We start from the raw sequence: 25,337 nt of genomic DNA, 5'->3' as shown, positions 1-25,337 counted from the left end.
CAAGGTTTTGCATCAATTTTAGTCAAAAGGTGGCGAAGAGCGGAATGGTCAGTACAAACAACAACTTTAGACAATATTAAATATGGCCTAAATTTATCGAATGCAAAAACCACAGCTAGCAGCTCTTTCTCCGTGGCGGTGTAGTTTTCTTGTACAGCTGTCAAAGTCCTGCTAGCATAATAGATAGGTTGAAAATGTTTATCTCTTCGTTGTCCCAAAACTGCACCTACTACAAAATCACTCGCATCGTAAATTAGTTCAAAAGGTGAATTCCAATCAGGTGCAATTATAATTGGAATTTTAGTCAGTTTATCCTTTAAAGTATTAAATGCTTCTAAACACTCCTGATCGAAATTAAAAGGCACATCTTTTTCTAGTAATTTAGTCAGAGGCTTAGCTATTTTAGAAAAGTCTTTAATAAATCTTCTATAAAACTCAGCATGTCCTAAGAAGCTTCTAATAGCCTTAACCGAATTAGGGGAGGTAGTTTTTCAATGGTTTCAATTTTAGATTTATCAACCCCAATCCCTCAACTAGAAATTTTATGTCCTAACACAATACCTTCTTGAACCATAAAGTGACATTTTTCCCATTTAAGCACAAGGTTTGTTTCCTCACATCTTATTAACACCCGTTTTAAATTTTTTAGGCAAATATGGAAAGAGTTACCGAAAACTGAAAAATCATCCATAAATACCTCCATGACGTCTTCTACGAGTTCATCAAAAATGGCCACCATGCAGCGCTGAAAAGTAGTAGGAGCATTACATAACCCAAAAGACATTCTACGATAAGCAAACGTACTGTATGGACATGTAAATGTCGTCTTTCCTTGATCTTCAGGAGCTATTGGGATTTGGAAATAGCTAGAGAGTCTGTCTAAAAAGCAATAGTACATGTGTCCTGACAATCTTGCCAACATTTGGTCAATGAATGGATGGGGAAAGTGGTCCTTTCTCGTGGCATCATTTAGCTTCCTATAATCAATGCACACTCTCCAACTTGTGACTGTCCTTATTGGGATTAATTCATTCTTCTCGTTGGTTACAATAGTCATGCCTCCTTTCTTAGGAACAACCTGCACTGGACTCACCCAAGAACTGTCAGAAATAGGATAAATAATTCCAGAATTTAGGAGTTTAATTACCTCAGCTTTAACAACGTCCTTCATGTTAGGGTTCTGTCGTCTTTTGGCTTGCATGCATGGTTTATATTCATCTTCCATTAAAATTTTATGGGTGCAAAAAGAAGGGCTAATCCCTTTAATGTCAGAAATTTTCCAAGCTATGGCCCTTTTATGCTCTTTTAATACTTGGAGTAATTCCTCTTTCTCCTTGGGTTGCAAGTTGGATGCAATAATTACTGGTAATGTGGAATTATTTCCAAGGAATGCATATTCCAAGTGAGTCGGCAATTGTTTAAGTTCCAGTTTGGGAGGTTCGTCAATAGAGGGTTTTTGCTTAAGTTCATCTTTTACCTTAATCCCCTCATATCCTGCTATTTTTGGGGAGGTTTCATTGGAGTTTAGTTCAGTTCCTATTTCAGAATCATCATCCATTCCCTCTTATTGGGCGGTACACAGTTCCATTTTGTCCTTGTGTATGATTTCCTGAAAAGAATCTTGAGTAGCATGATCAATAGAGTCGATAAAATAACATGAGTCATCTTGTTCTCTAGAAAATCTCATGGCATCAGAAATTTTAAAAATAATCTCTTCGTCACCTACTCTAAGTACCAATTTACCATCACCCACATCAATTACCACCCTAGTAGTGGCTAAAAATGGCTAACCTAAGATTAAAGGCTCCTCAACATCTTCATCCATGTCAAGCACGACGAAATCAATAGGGAATATAAATTGATCTACTTTTACAAGTACGTCCTCTATAATTTCGCTAGGATATTTAATAGATCTATCAGCTAATTGAATAGTCATCCTAGTGGGTTTAGGTTCCTCTAGACCAAGTTGTTTAAACATTTTATATGGCATCAAATTAATGTTGGCTCCTAAATCAGCTAGTACTTTATCAACATTCAAACTACCAATTAAGCAGGGAATAGTAAAACTTCCTGGATCTTTTAGTTTGGTTGGTAGTTTATTTTGGAGTATGACTGAGCACTCCTCATTAAGTTCCACTGTAGATAAGTCTTCAAACTTCCTTTTGTTTGTTAGAAGCTCCTTTAAAAAATTTTCATATATAGGCATCTGCGATATAGCTTCAACAAAAGGTAAGTTAATATGCAGTTGTTTAAAAAGTTCAAGAAATTTACCGAATTCTGCATCCATGCAGTCTTTCTTTAACTTTTTTGGGTATGGGATTGGTCGTTTATATTCTTTTGGCATTAGATTGTCATTGTTTTCAGGTTCGACCTCCTTTCTGTCAGCTTCTTGTGGTGGCTTCTTTTCAGATTCAGCTAACACTTTCCCACTCCTTAGTGTAACTGCTTTCACTTGCTCTTTTGGGTTGGGTTCAGTGTTACTAAGTAGAGTACCTTGTGCTTGTTCAGATGTCAATTTAGCGAGTTGACCTATCTGAGTTTCGAGCCCTTGGATTGATGCTTGTTGATTTTTAAGCATTGTCTCGGCATTCTGAAAATGAGTTTTTGACACTTTGATGAATTTTGTTAGCATCTCCTCAAGGTTTGGCTTTTTCTCTTGTTGGTAGGGTGGTTGTTGGAAGCCTAGAGGTGGTGGTGGTTGTTGATTCGTTTGGCCTCCCTATGAGAAAATTGGGTGGTTCCTCCAACCTGCAATGTAAGTATTACTATAAGGATTATTTTGAGATCAAGGATTATTACCCATGTAATTTAACTGCTCGTTCTCTATGTTATGGCCATAGGGTGGGTATTCTGAATTGCTTGATCCACCTCCACTTGCTTCACACTGCATTACTGGGTGAACCTGTGAAGAACTAAGAAAACCATCAATTTTCTTATTCAAGGGTTCTACCTGATTAGAGAGCATGCTGATTGAATCGACGTTATAAACGCCGGCTGCTTTTGTTGGCTTTGTCCTCATGACTTGCCACTGATAATTATTCAGTGACATCTCTTCTATAAATTCATAAGGATCTTCATGTGTCTTATTATTAATGGTTCTGCCCGTGGCTGCGTCGATCATCTGTCGAGTCGAAGGATTCAGACTATTATGAAACGTTTGAACCTGTAGCCAAAGTGGTAACCCATGGTGATGACACCTTCTCAAAAGGTCTTTGTATCTCTCCCATACATCATAGAGTGTTTCTAAATCTATCTGCACAAAAGAAGAGATATCATTATGTAATTTGGCTGTTTTAGCTGGCGAAAAATATTTTAATAAAAACTTTTCGGTCATTTGTTCCCAAGTAGTGATTGACCCTCGTGGTAACAAGCTCAACCACTGTTTAGCTTTGTTTCTTAATGAAAAAGGAATAACCGAAGGCGAATGGCGTCATCAGAAACGCCATTAATTTTAAATGTGTCACAAAACTCTAAGAAATTTGCCAAGTGAACGTTGGGATCCTCGTCCTGCAAACCATCAAACTGAACAAATTGTTGGATCATTTGAATAGTGTTAGGTTTCAGTTCAAAATTATTTGTAGCAATAGCAGGTCTATCTATACTTGACTCAGTTCTTGTTAAATTAGGTTTAGCAAAATCATACATAGTACGTAAAGCAGGATTCTGATTAGCAGCAATCGCAGGAGGTAGTGGATTTTCTTGGTTTTCAGCCATCTCCTCGGTTGTGGTAGAAGTATCGCCCTCTTGCTCTTCCTCTCTGTATTGTAAGCTTTGCCTTATTTCTCTTCGGCTTCTGCGAACTATGCGATCGATCTCACTATCAAACAGTAATGGTCTTGACGAGTTTCTTCTGGTCATAAACTAGAAAAACCAATCGGAAGAGAATAAATGAAGAATTAGAAAATAAAATAAAAATAAAAATTGCAATAAAAGTAAAATGGCTAAAGTAATAAAAATCGAGTGTTCCTAATATCCTAGCTCCCCAGCAATGGCGCCAAAAACTTGATACGTGATATTCGTGATAGGTTTTAAAGATTTATGAATGAATCGTTCTTGAGACTAACTCATTATCATGATTAAGGCAAGTGTACCTATTAAACAGTAATATAGTTCAGCAAGACCGGATTGTCGAACCCAAAGGAATCACGAGTACTAGTATTTACTTCCTTTTTATTATCTAGCCTAAAAATTAAGAGGTTTGGTTATCTAAACTAATTACTAAACTAAGAATGCATAGAAAGAAAATTTGGGAAAATACTTTTGGGAAAATTTGATTGATTAAGACAATACCTAAGGAAAAATCCACCTAGACTTCACTTGTTATTTGACTCTGAATCAGACGATTTATTCATTTGACTTGATCCGTAGAAATCCCTAAGTTATATTATTATCTCTCTCAAGACTAATAACATCTAACCCTAGGTTGAATAATTGAAATCTCTTTCTAGTTAACACCCTAGAATTGCATTAACTCGATCTATGGGTTCCCTTATTAGGTTTCACCCTAATCCTACAAAATCTTGTCACCCTATCTCTATGCGTGCAATCAACTTCGCTTAATTATAACAATTTTACTCTTAGACAGGGTCTATTCCTCCTCTGAATAAGAGCTTAACTTGAATCAATATCCTGGAATATTAAAACAAGAATTAAGAACACATAATTAAGAACAAGTCAAATATTTATCATACAATTCAGATAATAATAACAGGATCCATCTTAGGTTTCATTCCCCTTAGGTATTTAGGGGGTTTAGTTCATAATTATAGAAGAAAACATCTAAGAAGAATAATGAATACAAAACATAAAGAAAACCCAAAACCACTAAATGGAAATTGACAGGAGATCTTCAGCCTTGATGATGAATCCGGCTTCTGAGATGGACCAATCGGCTTCCCTTGAGTAATTCCTTGCCTCCTACTCTGCGTCCCCTTCCTAAGTGCCTCTTTAGGTGTTTAAATAGGCTTTAGAATGCCTAAGAGCCCTCAAAATTGACCTTTTTTGAATAGGGTTATTGTAATAGCCCAAAACTGGGTCTAGTTGGAAAAGAGGTTTCGGGACCACAAAATCCAAAATTGCATGATTGTGTGAAAATTTCATGAAGAAATTCTATGCATAAAGTGCTCAATTTGAAGTTAGGGACTAAACTGAATAAGTTGCAAAACTTGCATTCTAGAAGTTTCTAGTATGAAATTGCTTTGAAATATTAATTAGGAGGTCTTAAATAGAAATTTGACCAATTTCTAAGTGATGGAAAAAAATTGGACATGGATGGAATTTTTGAAAGTTTAGTAAGGAAGGGCATTTTGGTCATTTGGTAATTAAAAGAAATAAAAAGGGAAAATAAAGCCAAAATTGACTCATCTTTTTCATGGAGGCCGAAATTAGCATAGGGGAAGCCATGTCTAGGGTTTTCAAGCTTTCCAAGCTCAATAGTACCGTTCTAACCCCATTTTTCAAGTTCTTTACGTTTTTGGAATCCGGTAATTTGATTAAGCTTATTCTAGCAATAATTTAAGCTAGAGTTCATATTTGGAAAAATACCCATAGGCGAAATGTGTTTATTTTTCTATTTTATGATATAATATGAGGTTTTAAATTATGTTAGTCAACTTGTGCTACTCGTTTTGAGTGAAAACGAGTAAAAGGGCTTAATCGGTAAAAATACCTAATAGTCATAAGTATATGTTAGAGTGAGAATTTGATGTTTCCATAGAAGGGAAAAGTGATCAGCATGTCATAAAACATAAGAATAAGGGATGAAGTTTAATTCCTGAGCCTAGGGGCAAAAGTGTAAATATGCAAAAGTTTAGGGGCAAAATTGTAATTTTTCCAAAGTTTGAGTTAAGGACTGTTTTGAATAGTACATTAATTAAATAAGTAAAATATGATGTTTTAGATCCTAGAAAATGAGATTTGAACATAGAATGAGAGAAAAATCAAAAATTGGGAAAGTTGGTAAAATGGTCGTTTTAGTATCGAGGTAAGTTCATATGTATAATAAGCATTAATTTATGCATGTTTCAATGAAAAATTGATATATTTATTATAATTTCTGAGGTGTTGAAAGTATGTAAGTTGGTATGATAATAATAGAGCAATAATGCTGTAATTTATATTTGAAAGTTAAATTTAGTGAATTAATTGAATTATGTTAAATTAAATGATTATGGTGCCAAGTTTATGAATTGATTTAAAAATATGTCTATGGTACATGAAGTGCATTGAATTATCATACATAAATATGATTTATATGATTATGGATATTATGGGAAATTGTAAGTTCATATGATTTTTAATAAGGCAATGTGTAATTTAATGTTATTGCCTTGATATTAAATGAGAGTAAGTTTATATATAAGTAATACATCAATATTACTTGTATTATGATATTTTATAATAATATTGGAAATATGTTTGTGGATAATTACTTGATTAGTGAAATTGTTGGAAAAGAGAGAGAAATCCCGGTTGAACCTTCGGAAAGATTGGATGATACAGATAGTATGTAGCTAGGTCACATGTATGGTGCTGGGTGCACATTATGTGTACAAGAGAGCTACAAGACATTTTTATGTAGCTAGGTTGCATGGGTGATACTATATGTACACCATGTAGACAAGAGGGCTACGGGGTATATGTAGCTAGGTCGCATGCGTGGTTCCAGGTGAAGGACACCATGTAGACAAGAGAGCTACGAGATAAATTGGCTAGGTCACATGGGTGGTATTGAGTGGTCACCATGTGTACAAGAGAGCCGAACCATATGATGGGTGGAGCTATGTGCTGAAACCACCAAGTATCGAGGATAGATCCGAAGTGTTCAACGGGAGACTCTCTATGTATTGCTTTGTGAGTTTTGTGATGAATAAGTGCAGGAACTTGGTTATGTGAATGATGTGTTCATTAAGTGACCAGGATGTGGTAAGGTTATAAACAAGTAAGTTATACATGAGGATGATTTCATGGTGACCTTGTGATCATGGGCCAATACTTGTGATGTATGAAATGTGGTGAAAATGATTTGTGATATGTATGTTAAAATGAGGTTAATACAAAGAAAGTATGAAAGTGTGAATTAGCAATAAAACTGTTTTGGACAGTAGCAGTGACGTGATTTTGAAAAATCACAAAAAATAGTAGAAATTGAATCAGAGACTCAATGAGATATCAAATTAAATCTTAATGCGTCTATTTTCATATAAAACAAATAGAGCAAGAAAATAAGTTCTATATTTTGAGATATTTATGTTTTTGTTAGATTGATTCAGAATAATTACGTGATCCCCTATTCTAACTTTGGAAAATCAAAACAATTTGGATAAAAATAATTAGAGGATTAAACTTATATTTTTAAAATCCCTAATGAGTCTATTTTAAAGATAAATCAACAAGAACATTATCTGAGTTCTGTACTGTGAGATAATTAATTTTTAGTAAAGAGAGGTCAGAACTTTCAGAAAGTGAAACAGGGGAAATTTTAATGAATAAACTGTACTAATTGACTGAACCAAAAATTATGAAAATTGTATGGTGGAAAGATATGTGAGTCTAGTTTTAGGGGAAATTTACGGATCTTAATTTGGAGCTCTGTAGCTCAAATTATAAATAAGTAAGTGACTATGACTCGTGTGGACAGTTTGATGTTAGCATTTATTAGTAAATTGTGAAATTGTACTTACAAGAATGCTATGTCATTAAGGATATGGAATGGAGAGGAGGAGGAGGAAAATAAATGTAAGTGGAATACATGGAAAATATGGTATATGAAATATTGATATAATGAAATAAATGATATGTGTTTATAAGAAAACAGAAAGAGAATGATATGTATCATGACTTGTATTTATATATATATATGTGACTAGTCTCAATGTAATGCTTGTTGGGTATGGAATTGAATTGAAATGTTCCAGGCAAACATGTTATTTTGCGCATCTGAATTGTGGTATTTTATAAAGATATGATCTAGTTTTAAATATGAATGCTTGATGATTAAGCTGAAGATATTTGGTAAGATGATAATCTTGGTATAAATGTATAAGTGGTACTATAATAAACAAGGTAAAATGAGTATGAGAGACACATGTATGATGACATACAAATGCTATGTTTGTGGTTTAATTGAGAATATTTAATCATTAAATGAATACCATGTTATATGCTTTTGATTTTGTATAAGTGTGTAAAAGATTAAGGTTGATCAAAGCTTGGAAAATAGCCTAGGTATATTCCACACAGGCAGAATCACGACCATGTGTCTCAGCCGTGTATGGAACATGACTTTGGGACACGGGCGTATGGAGCCTTAAAGCATGAAATTTCTAAGATTTTCGTAAGTTCTCGGTTTAGTCTCGAACCTTTTCTAAAGTATGTTTTGGGCTTCGTAGACTCAAATAAGGGACTATATGTAAGTGAATGAACGCTTTGAAATATGAATGAAATTTTATGGCCCGTATTTTAGTTTAATGTTTGTATGTTTGTCCGGTAACGCCTCATACCCTATCCCGTCCTCGGGTACGGGTAAGGGGTGTTACAGTTATACTTGGGCTTGGCAGGGACACGCCCGTGTGCGATTACTCCAGCCCGTGGTCAAGGTTGTTGAATAGGCACGGGTGTGTAATCTACCCGTGTAAGTCATGCTTCAATCCTGCCAAAAGGACACGGCCGTGTGACACGCCCGTGTGACAAAGTCCAGGCCGTGTTGATTTCCCATGCGGGTCCATTTTCTCTGTTTTCCTCCCGTTTCTCGCTCTTTTTACTCTCCTATGCCCACCTAAGTATAAAACATGAAATTAAAGAATTAGGAGCATCGAATTCACCAAATCTAAGGAGAAATCATCCATAAATGTGTTAAGCATGGGATAAAAATATGTATAAATTATGGTTTATCAATAAGAGACACGGCTGTGTGCTTTTTTTTAATTGGGAGATCTTGGGTAGCACGGCTTCAAATTTTTACACGGGATGGCCACATGTCCGTGTGGTACTGTAGATATGGTGATTAGATTTTTTACATGGCTTTAGTGAGTTGCATGGCCAGGATACACGGTCGTATGACTCTAGCTTTACACGGTCACCTGTTGTAACACGGCCTAAACACACAGCTGTGTGACCTTATTTTGCGAATTTTCCTTGATGTTTAAAAGTTTTCAATTTAGTGCTTATTTGTACATGGGTGAAATTAAGAGCTTTTGTAAGGTAGATTTAGACTCGAATTTAATTGTATACCATAATGTTTGAATGTTTATGACATGATTGATTATTTGAATAATTTATTTATGATTTAATTGATATGTAATTTTTGAAATGTTGCAAATTAGTCATAGTTAAATTCTAGGTTGATATTAGGGCATACGTAAACTTGTACAAGGCATGAGAAAAGTTATCCTTAATGATAATGCATTAATTTGAATATCATTGTGTGACTCATGTTTTATTTGAGTGTTAATTGTGTAATTATGAAGTAATTTCATGTTTATTTGAAATAAACAATGTGAATTGAATGAATTTTGTTTTGGTATTGGTTGTAGCACTCCATAGCTAGGGTGTAACACCCCTCACTCGAATCCGTCGCAGGGATAAGGTTACTGAGTATTACCAGACTTATTACACATTTAAACATACATTTCTCATACATTTTTTCATTTAAAAAATAAACCATTAACAATCATACATAACATCCCTAATACGAGCCTATGAGGCCCAAAACATGCTTTAGAAGTGGTTCGGGACTAAGCCGATATCTCAGGAAATTTTTGGAATACTTAGAAAATTTTACAAAATACGGGGGACACACGCCCGTGTGGCCCAGCCTTGTGTCTCACACGGCCAAAGACATGCCGGTCTCATGGGCGTGTGGACATTCGAAATGGGATCACATGGCTGTGTCCCAGCCCGTGTTCGACCCTATGTAACTCTCCGACTTGGGTCACACAGCCAACCACATGCCCGCCTGCCATTTGAAATGGCCTTACACGCCCGTGTGCCAAGCCATGTGCTAGGCCGTGCCAAACCTATAGGGTATACTGACTTATGCCACACGGCTAAGTCACACACCCGTGTGCTTGGCCGTGTGGAGCTTACTGAGTTGGATTCTCATTAAACACCAGGGGACACATGGCTACGTCACCAGACTGTGTGTCACACAAGATTGAGACACACGCCCATGTCTCTACCTGTGTGGACAAAAATAGGCTATTTACCAAGCCATCTTTCTCACTCAATATTCATTCACCTACACCAACCGAAATTGCATATAACCACAACTTCAAATGTCATTTAAACTTATCCAAACCAAGTTCAATTCATGCTATATCAATACCAACAACTTCAAGGCACACAAGTACCACAATATGCTATTCAATTTCATACCAAATCCACATTCTCAAATCACCTAAATGGTCAATTTCATTTATGCATCACTTTGCCTAAAATCACAAGTATACCAATCTCAATTATCAACTATCAGAAGCTCAAATTACCAATTCACAAACAACCATTCACCACTAGCATTTACATAGCAATTACCAAATGCATAACAAAGGACATTTTCATATATATATACACACAACCAAATCAACCAAAATAAGCCAAGTCACATGGCTAAACACTTAACAAACATTTATCATTTACATGCCAACTCAATTGGCTAAGTCCATTACCAAAATATGTACCAAAATGACCATAATTACTATGCATGCCATATAACCAAATATATAAGCTCAAAAATACCAAATTGGAAGCTCGATAGTGTGATGCAATCTCCGATGACTCCCAATCCGAGCTACTTCAATATTTACTATAAAACACGAAAAAATAAACAAAGTAAGCTATAAAACTTAGTAAGCTCGTATGCTAAGTAAACAAAACTTACCAACCAACAATTCAATAACATAAACATCATATAATGCAATTCAAATTTGAAGCATATATTAAACATATTCAATCTAAGGATTAAACATAATTTCCATCAACTTCTTCAATTTGGTGATTGTATAGTTCACGTGCAAAACTATACAAGCTCGTATCAATTTCATACTTATCCATATCCTTGATATACGTGTTGAACAATTTGAAATACTATCAGATACTCGAGAATCTCGCACCCTAAGTGCCAATACATAGCCGAAGCTATTTCAATCTCATATCACATATAATACTCACTCTCGAGCTATCAATGGGTCTTCTCACAGAAGTTGATAGTCATGACGTAGCTACACAGTGCTGCTCACACAAGTTGACCAGAATCAGCAACACATGCCGGATAACTCAGCCACCAGTAGGACGTACGGACTTGCACCCAAATCACATAACCCCTAATGACATGTCATTCGTATCCTAATCTATTCCTAAAGTTCAATCGGGATTTCTCATTTGTCGAATCTTCATCGAACATTTTCATACAATCATATTCATCAACAATTCAAATATAAAGCATTTGAAACACAATTACAATAATGCTTATTAACATACGAACTTACCTCGAATGCAAAAACGACGAAATAGATCGACTAGTCCAAAACTTTATTTTTCCCCCAATCTAGATTCGAACTTCATTTTTCTTGATCTATATAATATCAAATCCAATCTATTAATTATTCATTCTATTCAATTTAGCCCAAAATGCATATTATGGAAAAATTACATTTTTTGCCCCTAACATTCAACATCTTTACAATTTAATCCTTATCATATAAAAATGCAAATTCATGCAATTAGGTCCCTACCCATGCTAGCTGAATTTCATATAGACCCATAGCATCCCATATTTTTCATTTATTCCTCAATTTAACCATAAAATTTACACATTTCACAATTTAATCCCTAATTGGCAATTTTACTAAAAATCACTTTACAAATGTTGTTTATCTAACAACAAGCATACATTTTCTATCATGAAACATCAAAATACACCTATATTCATCAATGGAAAAACCCTAAACCTTTAAAAAAATTCAAATTAGTCCCTGGGCTAGCTAGATTAAGCTGCATCGATCTCAAAAACATAGAAATATTTAAAAACTAGACAAAAACCATACCTAAATGGACAATGGAAGCTTGGTCGAATGCAAATCCCTAACAATGGCTTCTTTTCATGTTAAATTCAACTAAAGGAAGATGATGGACATAAAAATATGATATTTTTTTATTTATTTTAGTTTATTACATTAATTACCTATTTACCCTTTACTATTACATTAAAACATACATAAATAACATCCATAAATGTCCACTTGAGCAACCAATTGTCTAATTACCAAATAACTCATTCCACTATTTAATTTCATAGTTAATTAGTACCTTTAGCTAATAGAACACAAGTTTTACACTTTTCTCGATTTAATCTTTTTTATCAAATTGAGCATTTAAACGATAAAATTTCTTAACGAAATTTTCACACAATCACACAATCATACTGTAGACCTTAAAATAATAATAAAATAAATATTTTGACTTCAAATTTGTGGTCCCGAAACTACTGTTCTGATTTGACTAAAAATGGGTTGTTACATCGGGTCCCGTGACCGGACTAGTTGAGGGGTGCTACAGTGTCAACCTTCCCTTTACAAAACCCATTTTCAAAAATAAAATTTGATAATCTTGGGTCTACCAGGCTGAGTACTGCCAACACTCGCAATTGAAGTGGTCTGGGCTTTCTGACCCATAAATCTTCTACCTCTGTTTCAACTAGAATACCCTACTGAAAATTTAGATCTCATAGAGAACTCTCTAGGCCTCTTGGATGTAGACTGAAACGACTTGCTCATCTGTCTTTTCTTCATGTCTTGCATCTCAATTTTAGCTTTACCCTTTCCTTTCAGCAACTCCTCTGCCTTACAAGCTCTTTCAACTAAAATGACAAACTCTTTTATTTCTAAAACACCAACTGACAGTCAAATATCATCATTGAGCCCATCTTCAAATCTCTTGCACATAATAGCTTCAGTAGACACACACTCTCGAGCATAATTACTGAGTTAGACAAATTCACGTTCATATTCAGTCACTGTCATCTTACCCTGCTTTAGTTCAAGGAATTCTTTTCATTTCTGGTCGATGAACCTTTGACTAATGTATTTCTTAGGAAACTCCTCCTGAAAGAAATCCCAAGTAACCCTCTCTTTCGGTACTACTGACATAAGTGTCTTCCACCAATGGTAGGCTGAGTCTCGTAAAAGTGATACAACACACTTCATGCACTCTTCAAGTGTGCAGGATAACTCATCAAAGATCCTGATAGTATTCTCGAGCCAAAATTTAGCTTTCTCTGCATCATTATCTTTAGTAGCCTGAAACTCTTCGGCCCCTTGTTCTCTAACTTTATCAATTGGTGGCTTTTCTCTCCTGACTGTATCTGTGACTCGAAAAGCTACATGGTAGTCTGAGAATCATGAGGGGGTAGAGGTCTAACAGCCGGATTCATACGAATGAACTCGGCAAACCATTCATTCATAGCTTGGAAGAAGGCTTCTCGAGCCCCTCCTCCCTGACTAACTGTAACGGGCCTTTCACTACTATCTGGTGGCACCGTCCCTTCTACGGGAGCGGGCGCGTTACTTTCTACATCATCTGCATCAACTCGTTCGGGATCCATAACTATAAAAGAAAAAAAATTAAAATCATTATGAGTCGTCACACTATCAAAATATAAGTATGGCATGTATAGCTAGACTCTTACTCATACTGAATATTCTGAGAACCAGTTAAACTCTTGCTCTGATACTAATAAATGTAATACCCTTTACCCGAGACCGTCGTCAGATTCGAGCACGAGATGTTACTAGACTTATCTTACCTGTTCGGGGCATAAAAAATTACTTTTTTAAAAAAATATTAATTCATTCACATTCATCCAATAAATCCATAAAAAGGGCCCTCGAGGCCCTAAAATGTGCAATTGGAATGGTTCAAGACCAAACCAGGAACATTAAAAAATTTTCGATTACTTACACAAATCAAAACAATTTATTTCACTATTCATAATAAAACTGTCCATCTGTGTAACAATAACTAAATTAATTATATCGAGTTACAAAACTCAAGATTTAAATTTGTAAATTTTCCCTAAAACTAGACTCATATATCTTCTTACCAAAATGTTTCCAGAATTTTTGGTTTGGCCAATTAGTACAGTTTATTCATTAAATATTCCCCTGTTTCACAGTTCAGTGGACCTGACCTCTCTTTACTTAAAATCGATTATGTTATTATACAAAAATAGGATAACATTTCTGTTTGTTTCTAATGAAACTAGACTCACTAAGGGATCTATAAATATAAATTTTGACTTATAATTCTTTTTTTTTAATTTCTAGTGATTTTCCAAAGTTGGAATAGGGGATCATGAAGTCACTCTGAACCAGTCTTACAGAAATTTAAATATCTCAGAATATAGACTTCCTTTGCTTGCTCTATTTCTTTCCTATGAAAATATACCCAATAAGATATAATTCTATATCTAATTAACCATTTAATTCCATTTCAACAATTTTTAGTGATTTTTCAAATCCACGTCACTGCTACTATTTCCTAACTGCTCCTTGGTCAACTCTTACTCTTTCATAGTTTCTTTGCATCAAACCTTATTTAGGCATACATAATACCAAAACATGTTCCTATTCAGCTAATCATAAGCTAATCATTACCAAGTATTCACATGCCATTCTTTAATCATATCATAAGGACATACACACAAAATATCCAAGTCCTTATACATGACATAACTTAAAGTATTTCTAGTAAAAAAATACCGAGATAACTCTTTGATAGTGTGTGGCGATCTCCGACGTCCTTACAATTTTCTGAGTTGGCTTTACGATACTATAAGAAAGAGAGAAAAGAAATGGAGTAAGCATAAAGCTTAGTAAGTTTGCATGTAAATAAATAACAACATTCTAAATGAATTATCAAGATAACCTGAACCTTTCGAACATGGACTTATCTTACCTTCCCTTTGGTACACTCTTTGAATTTTTCGTTGAACCATTTGGAATACTAAGGACACACGGGTACCTTTCCTTTTTAAACTTACCATTTCCATGTCTTGAAATGGTCTTACGTGGTATCCTTGCTTTAAGAACTCACCATTGCCATACCTTGGCATGGTCTTACAGGGGATCTTTGCCTTATAGCAGTTTATCAATGCCATGTCTTGACATGGTCTTACATGATTTTCTTGCCTTGTAGAACTTACCAATGCCATGCCTTGGCATGGTTTTACTTGGTATCCTTAAACCCTAATGTCATGACATTTGTATCCTACACATTCCTAAGGTTCAACTTGGACTTTTAAGTATCATTTCTCCGTCAATTCTTACTTGAATCATCAATGAATAAATTTACAAAATAAATATATAGATGCTGAAAAATATCATCATTAATTATAAATAATAAAACATTGCATTTATTTACCGTAAACTTACCTCGATACAAAATTTGATCAAATATTTTGATTTAGTCCTCAACCTTTTCTTTCCTCAGTCTAACCCCGAATTTTCTTCTTATTGATCTATAATAGAAACTTTAACTTATTTAATATTCATATTTATCAAAACAGTCCTTAACTCTAACTTTGGAAAAATTACAATTTTGCCCTTAAACTTTTGCATATTTACACTTTTTCCCCCAAGCTCGGAAATGAAACTTTATCCCTAATTTTTATGTTTTATGACATGATGATCATTTTATTTACCTATGGCAACATCAAATTCCCACTCTAACTTGTACTTATGACCATTAGGTATTTTTACCGATTATGTCGTTTTACTCGTTTTTGCTTAGAATCGCTTACCTCAAGTCGTTTAACATAATTTCAAGCTTCATATTCTACCATAAAAACATCAAAATGAACACATTTCACCTATGGGTATTTTTCCAAATATGAACTCTAGGTTAAATTATTGCTAGAATAAGCTAAATCAAGTTACCGAGACTTCAAAAACGTAAAGAACATTAAAAACGAGGCTTGAAATCACTTACTATGCAGCTTGGAGGCTTGAAAAAACCCTAGCTATGAAGAACCCTTGAAATTTCAGCCTAATGAAGAAGATGGCCACATTTTGCCATCCTTTTTCCTTTTTTAATCTTTTAATTACCAAATGACTAAAATACCCTTCATTAAAACTTTAGTTATTTTTATCTATGTATGTCCATTTTTGTCCATAAAAACCTAATGGTCTTATTACCATTTAAAGACCTCTACTTCAATTTTACTCTTCAATTTAATCCTTTAGCATCTAAAACTCACATTTATCAACTTTTGCAATTAAGCCCTAGTAGGCAAATTAAGCATGCTATTTATAAAATTTTCCATTCAATACTCTAACACATGCATCTAATCACTCAAAAAATTATAAAAATTACTCAGAATAAACTTTTCTATCTTAGATTTGTGGTTTCGCAACCACTATTCCGTTTAGGCACTATTTTGGGATGTTACAAACATAGTTTCCAAAATCCATTTCTTGCGACATCACCAGATTTGGCCATAACGTCTAATTCTGGTTTGGGGTGTTACATCTAGCGTCTTCAAGTATAAATACCCCATAGCCATTCACTCACCCCTCACTCACCATCTCTTCTTCCATTTCTCTCTTCTTTCACGTCCCACTTGATAGAGTGTTTGCAAGGTTTCAAGAGCAACCACATTTGGCCTTATTGAGAGCTTCTGAGCTTGGTAGTCACAACAAGATGGAAAGAACGAATAAGGAGCAAAGTGAGCAGTGCCACGGAGATCCACTAGAAACTGCTTAGCATTTTTCTTTCCCTTCAATCTTTTATTTTTGTTTAATTCAAGAAATATGATTACAACTAAGTTTTAAGTTTTTAATATAATCACGATTACTTAATTTTGTTGGTGTTGTGATGATTTTAATTCCATAGCTTAGATTATTTAAATTTGTTAAATATGTTCTGTGCATTTGATCTATTTACTCATGCAAGTAAAATTATGAACATATTTCTCATGTATTATGAATAAAGGGAAACGACTGAATTAATTAATTAATCCGATCAAGATTTTAATTAATTGACACAATACTTGTATGGTGTATGTTTGATCATTTAGTGATTAAATTAGTAATAATAATAAAATGTTATTACCTTATATAACCTTTGTATGATGTTTGCTTATGAAATTGTAAGTTTATGAAATTATAGTTAAAAGTTGGTAAAAATATATCAGAATGGGCCTGCTAGGTTGGTGGCTAAGGTGTGTGTTGGTAGGTGGGAGGTTTAGAGTTCAAGTCCTTGCGCGAGCAAGGGAATTATTTTTGTTGCTTGGTCGTGTAACGTGGTGGAGTCCTAGTTAGATTGAAATTTTGAGTAGTGGAATTGTTGTGGGAGGTTAGAGAGAGAATTAAGGAGATGAGTTACCAGATTTTTGGGCATTATCTTTTTGTTTAGTTTTTTTTTCAAATTTCAAACTCTTTTCCACCTTTCTGACGTTTTCTCTCTTCTCCCCCACTTTCAATTTTTGTTTTTCCTCTTTTTTCTAAATAATAAATCCTTCCTGCCGAATTTCTTTTGAATTCCCCTTCCATTTTCATTGTATTTCTTCATCTTTTCCCCTTTGTGCAAGCGTGCAATTGTGTTGTACGGTAAGTTTTCATTTTATTAAACTCGAATGTTACTCTGGATAAGGGATTAAAGGGTGTTTTGTTGACTGTTTAGGAGTCGATCATGAGGTTGGAATTAACATTCATCGGTTTGACTCAAAGTGGTGACCATTTGGTAAACGTATAAAGTATGCATTTTCTTGTGTTGTTTGGAAGAGTGGTTTTGGCTTTGAATTCGTTCTTAACTTTGTTGAACTCTTCATTAATGAAGAATGGTTATTTTTACAGCAGCGAATCGTTTTGGTTGCTATCTCCCTCGTTTTGAGTAGTGGTGGAATTGTGCAAAGTTAGAAGGTAAGTGATGAGCGGACAGGCTTAGACCTTTTGGTACTTGAATAGGGTTTAATCTTAGTTTAAAACCAATTCTAAAGTTGGGATTGTCGGTTACAAGTTTTTGGTGATCTTGGGATTATGGAAGTAGCGAAAATGATATAGGTGTATGCCCAAAATGCAAAAAATGGGATTTGGTGAAAAGCCAAAATTGCTTGTTGTCGAGAAATAAGAGAAAAAATAGAAAATACGAAGAATTGTAGAGAAAGGAAATAAGGGTGTTATAAAATTGGAAAACAACATTCTGCACTAAAATAGTTTTAGACAACAGTAGTAGTCTAAGTTTGAAAAATCATAAAAAATAGTGAAAATTGAGTTAGAGGTTGAATAAAATATGAAATTAAATTTTATTGAGTCTAGTTTTTCATGGAGGAAACAGTGTAAGAAATGGAATTGTAAGTTATGAGATATAATGAATTTTGTGAGACAAGGTCAGAATGGTTTTGGTTTCTCCTGTTCTGATTTTGGAAAATAATAAAAAATTGTAAAACAATAATGAGGGGCTTAAATTTATATTTTGAAATCCTTAATGAGTCCATTTTCAATAGAAAGAAATGGAAATATCATCCAAATTCCGTACTAAGAGATAAAAATTGTAACTATTATAGGTAGTACACTGTACTGAAAACACTATAGGTAGTGTATACTGAAAACAATAGCGAAACTGAAAACTGTAGTAAGACTGTGATTCGTGATAACAAACTCTAAACTTCTGGTACTTTTTTGCATAAAATATTTGCTAATAAATATCAAAACTGTAACTAATTCATAAAACTGCTAACACAGATAAGCTACGTATTCTACGATGAGCACACGAAGTATCCACGGACGGGGTACTAGATGCCGAGGTAGAGGTTGTAGAGGGGCTCGAGTTGAGTCCTCGTCGTTAGGCAGCATGTCGTATCTAGATATGAATGAGAAGTAGGTTTCACCTGCTACAGAGACTGGGTCACATGATCACAAGGTTGGGGATGATGCCTTATCCCAAGCTATGCTGAGGATATTAGAGAGGGTCGTTGGGCCCAACACTGGATCTGGGGGCCGAGTGTAACAGCCCGATTTAGGGCCAAGTCAGAACAGTGTTCTCAGGACCATAAATCTGAAGTTAGAAAATTTATTGTATTACTATTATGGAGTCATGGCATGATTAAATTAGTGCATGAAAAATTTGGTGAGTCAATTTTAATGTTTGAGAGCCCGATTGCGAAAAAAAGACTAAATTGCATAAAAGGAAAAAGTTGCATTTTAGCACCAAGATATGTTAAATAGCTAGAGAACTAAAATTAGGGGCTTTTATAGAGCAATTAGACCCTTAGAAACAAGGTGGCCGGCCATAGGAAGCAAATTTAGTCAAAAGGTCAATGTTAGGTGACTTGATGCCATAATCTTGTGATAAAATAATACCTATGAGCTTAGCTATCAATTTATTTCTTCTCTATCTCTTCTCCCCACCGAAAATATCAGCAAATATGGAGGTTTGAAAGCTAAAAATTTGCAGCAACTTATTCCTCTCATAAAGTAAGTGATCTTGATGATTTTCTTGATGATTTTTACATTTTTGGCATGCTTGTATCATGGGCTTTCAAATGAGAGGACTATTTTGAAAAATGGTGAAAAGTATAGGGATTTACCATGAGAGAGTTTATGTTGTTTCCTGAAATTTTATGGAAGAAAATGAATCTTAGAAATGTTCTAAACAACTTTTGTGAAAGGTGTTAGCATGAAAACACCTAAAAGGACTACTTTGCATAAGTTGCAAAATAGGTGGTAAGTGCATGAAATAGTGAGAATTTGGGGTTGCTATAAGCGTAAAAAGGGGTCGACTAGGCCTAGAATAAGAGGAAATTCGATAAAAATCAATTTTCGAGCATAGGCTCAAAATGGTCATTTTGCCAAGGTCTAGGGGCAAAATGGTCATTTTAACTAAGATGTAAATTTTAGATTACCTAATTGCGTTTAATGACTGAATGAGTGCATTTTGCTATTATAGATCAAGATTCACCGAATCCAAACCTAGACCGGGGGAAAGCCAAGCAAATCGACTAAACAGACTAGTCGAGTACATTTTGTAGTCCGAGGTAAGTTGTATGTAAATAATATAACTACATTGTTAATACATGTATTTGCATTGTCATTGAATTGATATAGCATGAATTGCTAAATTGTGAATTGAGAATGCTTAGTAATAATTGAGATAGTAGAAAGACCCTGTTGAAACCCTAGGAAACAAACCGGATATTCATGCCATGACATTTGGGTAATTTGTGTGCCAGCGTAAGACCATGTCTGGGACATGGCATCGGCATTGATACAAGTGCCAGTGTCAGACATGTCTGGGACTTGTATCGGCCTCTAGACGTAAGCCAGTGTAAGACATGTCTGGGACATGCATCGGCTACGAGACATGTCAGTGTAAGACCATTCTGGGACATGGCATCAACATGAATACGTAAGAGCTAGTGTAAGACCATGTCTGGAACACGGTATCAGCCTCGATGAGGATAGCCAGTGTAAGACCATTGATAAATCGTAATTTATACATATTTGTATCCTGTTCTTAGCACATTTATGGATGGTTTCTCCTTAGATTTGGTGAATTTGATGCTCCTAATTCTTTAATTTCATGTTTTATACTTAGGTGAGCATAGGAGAGTAAAAAAAGTGAGAAATGGACCGAAAATGGAGAAAATGGACCCACATGGGAAATCAACACAGCTTGGACTTCTCACATGGGTAAGCCACATGGCCGTGCCCATTTGGTAGGATTGAAGAAAGACTTACACGGGTAGACTACACACCCGTGCCTATTTAATAGCCTTGACCAAGGGCTGGAGCAATGGCACATGGGCGTGTCCCTGTCGAGCCCAAGTATAGTCCTATTCAGAAAAGGCCACTTTTGAGGAGGGCTCTTAGGCATTCTAAAGCCAATTTAAACACCTGAGGAGGCACTTAGAACAGACACACAGAGTAGGAAGCAAGGAATTACCAGAAAGCTGATTGATCCATCTCAGAAGCCGGATTATTCATCAAGACTGAAGATCTCTCTTCAATTTCCAATCAAGAGTTTTGGGTTTTCTTTATGTTTTATATTCATTATTCTTCTGAGATGTTTTCTTTTATAATTATGAACTAAAACCCCTAAATACCTAAGGGAAATGAAACCTTAGACGGATCTTGTTATTATTATCTGAATTGTATGATAAATATTTGACTTGTTCTTAATTATGTGTTCTTAATTCTTGTCTTAATATTCTAGGATATTGATTCAAGTTAATGTGCTTATTCAGAGGAGCAAAAGTCCCTGTCTAAGAGTAAATTTGTGATAAGTAAGCAGAGTTTATTGCACGCCTAGAGATAGGGTGATAAGATTTTGCTGGATTAGGGTGAAACCTAATAAGGGGATCCATAGATCGAGTTAATGCAACACTAGGGCATTAATTAGAAAGAGATTTTAATTAATCAACCTAGAGTTAGACGTTATTAGTCTCGAGAGAGATAATAATATAACTTAGGGATTTCTACAGATCAAGTCAAATGAATAAATCGTCTAATTCAGAGTCAAATAACAAGTGAAGTCTAGGTGGATTTTTCCTTGGGTATTGTCTTAATCAATCGAGTTTTCCCAAAAGCTTTTCCCTAATTTTCTCTCTGTGCACTCTTAGTTTAGTTAATTAGTTTAGATAAACAAATCCCTTAATTTTTAGGCTAGATAATAAAAAGAGAGTAATTACTAGTACTCTTGGTTCCTTTGGGTTCGACAATCCGATTTTGCTAAAGCTATACTACTGTTGGATAGGTACACTTGCCTTCATCGTGATAATAGTTAGTTTTGAGAACGATTAATTATAAATTTTTAAAACCTATCGCGAATATAACGAATCAAGTTTTTGGCGCCGTTGCCGTAGAACTAAGATATTAAGAACTAATTTCTCTTTTATTCACTCATGGCAGGTTTTTATAGTGTATGACTAGAAGAAACCCATCGGGACCATTACTATTTGATAGTGAGATTGATTGAACAGTTCGCAGAAACCGAAGAGAAATAAGGCGAAGCTTAAGATACACAGTGGAAGAGCAAGAGGACGATGCTTCAACCACAACCGAGGAGATGGCTGAAAACCAGGAAAATCCACTACCTCCTACGATTGCTGTTGATCCAGTAAATCAAAATCCTGCTCCGTGTACTATGTATGATTATGCTAAACCTTTTTTAACAAGAACTGAATTGAGCATAGTTAGGCCTGCTGTTACTGCAAATAATTTTGAACTGAAACCTAACACCATTCAAATGATCCAACAGTTTGTTCAGTTTGAAGGTTTGCAGGACGAGGACCCAAACGCTCATTTGGCGAATTTCTTAGAGTTTTCCGACACTTTTAAAATCGATGGTGTTTTTGATAATGCCATTTGCCTTCAGTTATTCCCTTTTTCATTGAGGAACAAAGCTAAACAGTGGTTGAACTCGTTACCATGATGGTTAATCACTACTTGGGAACAAATGACAGAAAAATTTTTATTAAAATATTTTTCGTCGGCTAAAACAGCCAAATTACGTAATGATATCTCCTTTTTTATGTAGATGGATTTAGAAACATTTTATGATGTATGGGAGAGATACAAGGACCTTTGGAGAAGGTGCCCTCACCATGGGTTACCACTCTGGCTATAGGTTCAAACATTTCACAATGGCCTGAATCTTTCGACTAGACAGATGATTGACGCAGCTGCTGGAGGAACTATCAATAATAAGACACCTGAGGATGCTTATGAATTTATAGAAGAGATGTCACTGAATAATTATCAGTGGCAAGTCATGAGGACAAAACCAACGAAAACAACCGGTATTTTTAACATCGATTCGGTCACCATGCTCTTTAATCAGGTAGAACTTTTGAATAGAAAAATTGACGATTTTCTTGGTTCTTCACAGGTTCACCCAGTAATACAGTACGAAGCAAGTGGAGATGGATCTAGCAATTCAGAATACCCACCCTATGGCCACAACATAAAGAATGAGCAGTTAAATTACATGGGTAATAATCCTCGATCTCAAAATAATCCTTACAGTAACAATTACAATACAGGTTGGAGGAACTACCCTAATTTTTTATGGGGAGGCCAAGGAAATCAGCGGCCACTACCACCTCCAGGCTTTCAACAACCACCCTACCAAGAAGACAAAAATCCGAACCTTGAGGAGATGCTAACAAAATTCATCTCGGTGTCAGAAACTCAATTTTAGCATACCAAGACAGCACTTAAGAATCAACAAGCATCGATCCAAGGGCTCGAAACTCAGATAGGACAGCTCGCCAAATTAATATCTGAATGACCACAAGGTAGCCTGCCGAGTAACACTGAATCTAACCCAAGGGAGTAGCTCAATGCAATTACCATTCAAGATGAGGAAGGGTTAGTTGCACCTGAACTAGAACCGAGGCAATAAACTGTGATAAGTAAAGGTAAAGGTGAGGTGGACCACAATGACCAAAAACAAGTAAGTAAAGAGTACAAACCACGTGTACCATACCCAAAATGCGACAAGGAAAGACCACTCAGACGAACAATTCGGTAAATTCCTTAAACTTTTAAAGAAATTACATATTAATTTACCATTTAATGAAGCTCTTTCGCAGATGCCAAACGCAGTCAAATTCTTAAAAGAGATTTTAACAAATAAATAGAAGTTGGATGAGGTGTCGCATGTGGAACTAAATGTGGTTTGCTCAACCATACTACAGAGTAAGCTGGCCAACAAATTAAAAGATCTAGGGAGTTTGACGATTCCTTGTTTAATTGGTAGGTTAGATGTTAATAATGCTTTGGCTGATTTAGGGGCTAGGATCAATGTCATGCCTTATAAAATGTTTAAACAACTAGGTCTTGGGAAACTCAAACAAACTAGGATGAATATTCAATTAGCCGATAAAACAATCAAATTTCCTAGGGGTATTATTGAAGATGTACTCGTTAAAATTGACAAATTTATATTCCCAGTTGATTTCGTTGTTCTAGACATAGAGGAGGGTAGTAACATTCCTTTAATTTTAGGGAGGCCCTTTTTAGCAACTGCTAGAACAATAATTGATGTTAGCACAGGTGAACTCACACTTCGTGTGGGAGATGAAACAATCACCCTTCAAGCTCATAATTCGAGTAACACATCGAAAATTGAAGGTGGTTGTATAAATCATACTATTAAAACTAATCATGTGGTGAAACCTTCCTGGCAAGAAACACGTTCAAAGAACATAATTGAGCCATGTTCGAGTAACGACAAAGGACCTATATATGAAGAACAAAGGCTACAACTCGAGGAACTAGATGAATGGCGGACACATAAATCGAGGACACAAGATAAACCAAAAGCACGCCATAACGAGCTTAAGGTTGGAGACAAAGTACTATTAGATGTAGCAGACCCTCGTATTGCCACTTCTGAACCTAACAGAGCAATCCCTCTTACGGTACTCAACATTTTCCCATATTGTACAGTTGAGGTAATTCATCCCAAAATTCGGCACTTTTAAGGTAAACAATACTGGTCTTAAACCTTATTTTGATAAAATTGTTAGCAGGGATGAGGAGTGTGAACTCCTCTCACCACCATGACCATGCAACAGAAAGGTAAGGCGAGTTTAGACTATAAATAAGCGCTTATCAGGAGGCAACCCCGAGCACTGACGACATTAACTTCTTTAAAATTTTAGTTTTTAACATCTAATCACTAAATGAGTAATTGAAATACAGGTTTTCTAATCCATACGGCCAGGCACACGGGCATGCCATAGGCCGTGCTCACACCACGAGAGGAGACATGGCCGTGCAATACGACCATGTGAAAGCAGGGTAAAATTTTTCCTTAACACGGTATACGATAAGTTGCCATGGCTGTGCGACGTGGCCGTGGGTGAGTCTATCAAACCAACACGGGCATGCGACATGCCCGTGTCTATAAGCCGTGGTTGAAACTGAGAATTTAGCATGGGCGTGATCAACTATGCTCAAGACTGATAAAATACCACGGGCGTGGACATCCATACACGGGCGTGGGAGAATTGAACGAAGCAGAACATGGCCATGCGACATGGTCGTGTGCACCCACACGCCCAAGGAACACGGGCGTGGTCCGAATGCCAAATACACCAAAGTTTAAAAAATCGCAAAACACACGGACAAAAATTAGGCACGGCCGTGTGCCCCAAAATCTATATAAACCCCTCACTATTCATCACCCCCTTTCCCAAAATCCCTAACCCTAACCGCTGTAACTTCACACGCCCTACCTACCAAGCCCACGCGTCGACCACAGCATCACCTTCGACAACCCAAAGCTCCTCCCTCTTGTGTTTGTTCACTTTTTTCCTTCTATTCTCTTCCTTCTTTTAC

At 35.6% G+C, this 25,337-nt stretch overlaps 2 non-coding genes across 2 annotated transcripts; one reads left to right on the top strand and one right to left on the bottom strand.

Annotated features, from left to right (window-relative positions):
• The first annotated feature begins 3,179 nt into the window (after positions 1-3,179).
• On the top strand, positions 3,180-3,285 carry LOC121204419 (small nucleolar RNA R71). The gene has a single exon (XR_005899344.1). It is a non-coding gene; the product is annotated as a small nucleolar RNA R71 (small nucleolar RNA).
• Positions 3,286-22,494: 19,209 nt separating this feature from the next.
• Positions 22,495-22,601, bottom strand: LOC121204348 (small nucleolar RNA R71). The gene has a single exon (XR_005899275.1). It is a non-coding gene; the product is annotated as a small nucleolar RNA R71 (small nucleolar RNA).
• Positions 22,602-25,337: the final 2,736 nt, after the last annotated feature.

Source organism: Gossypium hirsutum, chromosome A07 (assembly GCF_007990345.1).
Source record: "Gossypium hirsutum isolate 1008001.06 chromosome A07, Gossypium_hirsutum_v2.1, whole genome shotgun sequence".
NCBI classification, from domain to species: Eukaryota; Viridiplantae; Streptophyta; class Magnoliopsida; order Malvales; family Malvaceae; genus Gossypium; species Gossypium hirsutum.
The sequence above is the reverse complement of the archived record's forward strand: the minus strand, read 5'-3'. Positions and strand labels throughout refer to the sequence as shown.